Here is a 6,830-nt window from a genome sequence, read left to right as displayed (position 1 = left end):
TATATATATACGGTAAGCATATAATCATAAAATGATTGTAACAGTGGCCTTGCATTTAAAAATTACCGTATAGATAACACGCACACACACACATATATATATACGTACACACACATAGCGGTGTGAAATTCGGATCGCGAGATAGACATTTAATCTCATTAATCTGTTTGTATGTATGTATGTTTGTATGTATGTATCCCGACAGGAATAAAAACTTAAAATCGAAACAGTTAACATTCATGGTACTGGTCATTTAAACACAGTATTATATTTCAAGAAAGTTTTACCATTGCATTGCTTAATATTTCACCGAAGTGTGCATAGTCTTCTTGATCATACGGATGTCCTTCTCTGATACATGTGACACATTGTAACTGGGATTGTCCAATGAGCAATTGCTTTGTCACGATCAACTTTTTTACTCTTATTCTCCATCTAAGTCCTTAGAGTTTTATAGGTGTAAAGACACCGTAATTTAGACGAAGTCTGCAGCAGCCATAATTTTTCTAGAGAATTGTAAAATGTTCACGATGTTGTATGCTCTGACAAAGTATGCTCTGACGCGGGTTTTCTATGGTAATATCTACATTTACGATTGTTACTCCTGTTAATGTCACTCTGGCTATTGCATTTGCTCCAATACTATGGTTCTTTAACCCTAGGACAACTCTGACTGAACAGACATTCACATCTGAATATGACTACATTGTGTAAGCAGTATTTTGCGGCGGACTGTATTGTCCAGTGTTCTCTTATGGGACGAAATGATGCATCTTGAGGGAGATGTAGCGCTTATTTCTTGTATGTTGAATGACCTCACAAATACTCTTTTTATTGGTTCAAAGTCTTTCTTCTGTATCTAGGGCTACATTGCTTAATAAGTCCTTTCTATATTAAGGTTGTACGGCGTGGACTAAAGGGGAGTTAGCTGCATATTTTGAGCGGATGAATCGGTTACGCATAGGTTTAATCGTTGTGATGCATTGTGATGCGTACAAGTTCTGATAAGCTCAGTAATCATAAAATTATCGCAACTGCTACATCCACAGGCACAAATACCACCACCACCACCACTTCCAACACCACCAAGAACACCACCACCACTATTTCGCCACTACTATCACCACTACTGCAGCTGCTACTACTACTACTACTACTACTACTACTACTACTACTACTAATAATAATAATAATAATAATAATAATAATAATAACATAATCAATAGATGCGCCCTTTTAAAGCCTAGCCAGGCTCATGGGCCTGTTTTCCAGGTTTCAATGGCGTATGTGTTCCCCAGCTGGAAGGGACGCCAGTTCATCGCAGTGTTACTAATTTGTTCCAGCTGAGTGGACTGGATCAACGTGAAATGAAGTGTTTTGCTCAAGAACACAACGCGTCACACGGTCCAGGAATCGAAACCACAATCTTACGATCATGATTCTGACACCTTAACCACTACGCCACGCGCCTCCACACTACTACTACTACTACTACTACTACTACTACTAAAGTCTACAGGAGTAGAACGCAATGAGATTTTTCAACCAACTAAAAACTCGCAGCTCATTATCCCTCAAACAATACGCTGATAGCTTAATTAAGAAAATGAACGTTGGAGAATAATGTGCTGAATGCTTTTAAATGAAAATAAAAAGATTGGGTGGCCAGGAATGGAGCGTCTTCATTACAGATCTTGTTGATCATGACTAGCTTGGGACTAACCCACAACAACAACAACAGTCCCGCAACCAAACATGGTTATCTTGGCTAATGTATGTATAAGTGTTTTAGGTGTGGCTGCATCTGTTCTCTCTTCCTGGCCCCTGGTCAACGCATATACGTCAGACCTACTCTCAAAGTTATTCCAGGCATGACTATCCTGTCTTTCTCTTCTTTGTTTTTTACTCTAATGATTACATTCTCAGTAGGTGCAGACATTGTTTTGGGCTTATGTTACTCACTTCGCAAGTTTTAAATTCCGGGTTCATTTCTTTACTGCGCAACACATCAGTCGTAGGTTGACGAGTACCTACCTTGCGAGTGTAAATATAACCAATCGCTCAAATATTGAATGATGAAACTGTCGTAGGTGTTGTTGCCATTGTGATAGTCATTGTAGCTACTGGTGAATGAAAATGTATTGCTAGGGCTGCGCGTAAATGTAATTAACGAGACTCATGAACAATTGTTGTTGGCATGCCGTCGGTTACGACGTCGAGGGTTCCTGTTGATCCGATCAACGGAACAGCCTGCTCGTGAAATTAACGTGTACCCTTAACGTAGTTCTCGGGGATATTCAGTGTGACACAGTGTGACAAGGCTGGCCCTTTGAATTACAGGCACAACAGAAACAGGAAGTAAGAGTGAGAGAAAGTTGTGGTGAAAGAGTACCACAGGGTTCGCCACCACCCCCTGCCGGAGCCTCGTGGAGCTTTAGGTGTTTTCGCTCAATAAACACTCACAACGCCCGGTCTGGGAATCGAAATCGCGATCCTATGACCGCGAGTCCGCTGCCCTAACCACTGGGCGATTGCGCCTCCACCATGAACAATTAACAAGAGCTTTATCTTCTACACATTCCTTCCTTTTGCCAGCTGAATAAACTGGAACTGCATCCTCACTGGAGCAACATGATGGGAAATGCTTTGTACAAGAGCTCAACATGCATCGTCCGATCCGGGAACCGAAACCACAATCATTCGATCATGCGTGCTGCATCCTTACTGCTTGTGCTAAACTGAAATTAATGAAAAATATTTGAAATGAGGCAGTCGCTTTACGTGAAACCTGGGTCTATTTCATATCTATCTTAATCTTAGCAGATTTTTCAGGATCTTGCGTTTATTATGTCAATCTCTCTAACGTTTTCTTTACCTCAGAAGAACCGTTATTTCACTGCATTGATAAAACAGAGAACTGTAATATTTTATGTTAGTGAACATTGCCATAAAAAGTGTGGCCCTATGATACAGTTTGAAATAATTGAGTTTGACGTAATATGAATAACAAATTCAGTAGATTGTTTTTATGAATTCATAAAGGCGCTGAAACCAATATTGCCTTACATCCCTAGATTGCTACCAGATATTCAATATAAAACAAAATGCTGTTTGCGATACGATGTTACCGAAAGGTATATGACCTTGGGCTAAAGTTAAATTGGCAAAATCGTAAGAGCTCTACAAAAAAAGCCTGTGTGATATTTATTGTGGTTAGCCAAGCTCAGGTAAACAAAATAGATGCACTCGCTTTTCACATGTAGTATTTGAAATTTAAAAAAAAAAACTAGGATGTTGACACTGGAAAGATAAAATTTTAAGCCTAACTAGGCAGAGGTGCGGACTCAGAACGTAAACATACGTATGAAATTACCGCATGGGAGAGATATTTTGTGGTCTTTCAATTCTGTGATAAATCGTCACATGTGAACGAGTATGGCTTTGTTAACGTGAGCCAGGATTTCGTTAAATGTTTTAGGTACGTCCTCAGCCGCGGGCAGATATGGGTAACCTCTCCGTCCGTATAACTTTAATCGAACAGCACATTCAGAAGATAACGGCTGGAGAGAGTGAGGGACAGTGTTAGGGGGGAAGGAGGATGGAACGATGTTAGGGGGAAGAAAGGAGGGATGGTGTTAGTGTGGAGGGGTGCATCAACAGGTGACTGGCACTCATTTGCAGCAGGAAATGAATTGCCTTAGTTTAGAAAACAGCGAGCTGCCATATCTAGAAATTGAACCCTCGACCTTATCATTATGAGCCGCAAAACCTAAAGACTAAGCCATGCACCTTTCTTTCTATAATAATGGTTTCCAATTTCCGCTCACGGCCGGCAATTTACTGGGAGAATCTAAGTCGATTGCATCGACCCCAGTATTCCACTGTTACTTACTTTATTAACTCAGGAAGGTAAAGTCGACTTCGGCGGAACTTGAACTCAGAACGTAACTACGGACGGAATGCCACTGAACATTTTGCCCGTTGAACAATTTAGCTAGCTCCCAATTTTTTTTCAGTAATACGAGTAATAGATAGGGCGGCGAGCTGGCAGAAACGTTAGCACGCCGGGCGAAATGCTTAGCGGTATTTCGTCTGCCACTGCGTTCTGAGTTCAAATTCCGCCGAGGTCGACTTTGCCTTTCATCCTTTCGGGGTCGATAAATTAAGTACCAGTTACGCACTGGGGTCGATGTAATCGACTTAATCCCTTTGTCTGTCTTTGTTTGTCCCCTCTCTGTTTAGCCCCTTGTGGGCAATAAAGAAATAAGAATCGTTAGCACGCTGGGCGAAAAGCTTAGCCGTATTTCGTCGGCCGTTACGTTCTGAGTTCAAATTTCGCCGAGGTGGACTTTGCCTTTCATCTTTCGAGGTCGATTAAATAAGTACCAGTTATGCACTGGGGTCGATGCAGTCGACTTAATCCCTTTGTCTGTCTTTGTTTGTCCCCTCTATGATTAACACCCTGCGGGCAATTAACATGAAATTACAAATACGAGAAATAGATCCTAATATTAGCAGAATACCAAAATTCTTTCGGGAGGGACCAATCGATTAAGTCAGATCCAGGAGTTCATTGTTACTTTATTAGATTGATCTTCGAAAAATAACAATTTCAGTTTGACAGGACCTAAACTCAGAGCAAGAAAATAGCCGGGATAGATACCATAATGAAGGCATATCAAACCTGCAACCTAAACGTGGATCGTTTCAAACGCTTGTGAGGGCAGCGAACGACGTAGCTAGAGGGTTGAAAATGGGGAATCCAAAAAGGATTTAATGACATAAATAATTAATGATAATTTAGTATAAATAGAATTATTGATGAGTAAATGAATGGTTTCGAAAGTTTTTGTACTTAATAATAAAGGATGGATGTGGAGGCGCAGTGGCCCAGTGGTTAAGGCAGCGGACTCGCGGTTTCGATTCCCAGACCGGGCGTTCTGAGTGTTTATTGAGCGACAACGCCTAACGCTCCACAAGGCTCCGGTAGGGGATGGTGGCGAACCCTGCTGTACTCTTTCACCACAACTTTCTCTCACACTTACTTCCTGTTTCTGTTCTGTCTGTAATTCAAAGGGTCAGCCTTGTCACACTGTGTCACGCTGGATACCGAGAACTACGTTGAGGGTACACGTGTCTGTGGAGTGCTCAGCCACTTGCACGTTAATTTCACAAGCAGGCTGTTCCGTTGATAGGATCAGCTGGAACCCTCGTCGTCGTAAGCGACGGAGTGCCAACAATAAAGGATGCATACAATGGAAATCTTTGTTGTATGTGCGTGTTTGGATATGGGCTCACCATGGCAATGTATATGTGAGCAATGTGGCCCATAGGGACTCTGCAGTTTGATGTACCTGCCATTGGTTCTTTTGTCCGACCTTCTAACGTTTCGTCTTACCTATCGACTTTAGTGATTCCTAACATTGGCACAAAGTCATAGAAATGTCAATATTGTTGTAGATTAGTCTTAGGTCGGCACTGATGTTGCAGTATTATGATAATATCTGCTACAATGTAACCCTCAGGTAGAGTGAATCGGGGACTAGACTTTTAAAGGTCTCCCTTAACATATTACCAGAAACACAACGAAGTGTAGCAAGCAGTCCGTGTCATTTGTGGAATATTGCATTGTTTCATTGTTAATTTTGGTAGAATCAATGAACACTGAGTAGCTTCCTCGAACACCACAAATTTGGCGTAATGGGGAGGGGGGGGAGTATTTATTTTTATCGATCTCATTTTTCCAACGGTATTGATTTATCGATTTCGAAAAGATGAAAGGTACAAAAAAAAAAAAAAAAATTTAAATCAGTCCCAGAGGGATTAAATTTAGAACATTAAAAGGAAACTTAACTAAATACCGCAACACACTTTGTCAACTCCTAAACACAGAACACGAGAGAAAAATTTAAAGAGCTCACGGCATTCATACAGCGCTCGTATTGTAAGACTTGTTAACGTCTTTAGACGCTTCAGAGTTCATATTTCCTTTTCTCACTGTAGTAACACGTTTTACCCAGGTCAATCTCCCCTCTTCAGTCTAATGCTTTTAATGTTGCGCTGTGTTGTAGTTATTCTTCCTAGTTGATTACATGTTTTTTTTTTCTTTATTATTCTGAAAAGAAAATAATTCGTTCGATACCCTTTAGTTTAATAATTTTATTTATTTATTTATTTTTTCTATCAGTGTGTATATGTGTGTGCGTGACTTAATGTATGTAATTTATGTCGACATAATGTGCGTAGGAGGTTTGCGTGTTATGTGCTGTAGATTGTAGGCGGAACTTTGATTTGTGGGACATTTGTAAACTCCTGTTATTTGGGGAGAGTCGGAGTACATATACATCTATATCTATCTATCTATTTATCTATATACATACATATATATATATATATATATATATATATATATAGATAGATAGATAGATAGATATAGATTGATAGATAGATAAATAGACAGACAAACAGATAGATATATATAGATTGATAGATAGATAAATAGACAGACAAACAGATAGATAGATTGATAGATAGATAAATAGACAGACAAACAGATAGATAGATTGATAGATAGATAAATACAGACAAACAGATAGATAGATAGATTGATAGATAGATAAATAGACAGACAAACAGAGAGATAGATAGATTGATAGATAGATTGATAGATAAATAGACAGACAAACAGATTGATAGATAGAAAGAAATATCGATATTTATCTATATATATATCAATATCTGTGTGTATGCGTGCGTGTGTGTATATGTATGTATATCTGTTTGTATATGTGTATTTTCATATATACACACATATACTAATATATATATAT

General features: G+C 39.4%; 1 protein-coding gene across 3 annotated transcripts in view; it reads left to right on the top strand.

Annotated features, from left to right (window-relative positions):
* Positions 1-6,830, top strand: part of LOC106884362 (uncharacterized) — a 337,312-nt gene that overhangs the window by 195,175 nt on the left and 135,307 nt on the right. The window lies entirely within an intron of this gene.

This window comes from Octopus bimaculoides, chromosome 5, assembly GCF_001194135.2.
Source record: "Octopus bimaculoides isolate UCB-OBI-ISO-001 chromosome 5, ASM119413v2, whole genome shotgun sequence".
Classification (NCBI taxonomy): Eukaryota; Metazoa; Mollusca; class Cephalopoda; order Octopoda; family Octopodidae; genus Octopus; species Octopus bimaculoides.
Note: the sequence above shows the minus strand (reverse complement) of the source record. Positions and strands in the feature narration are given on the sequence as shown.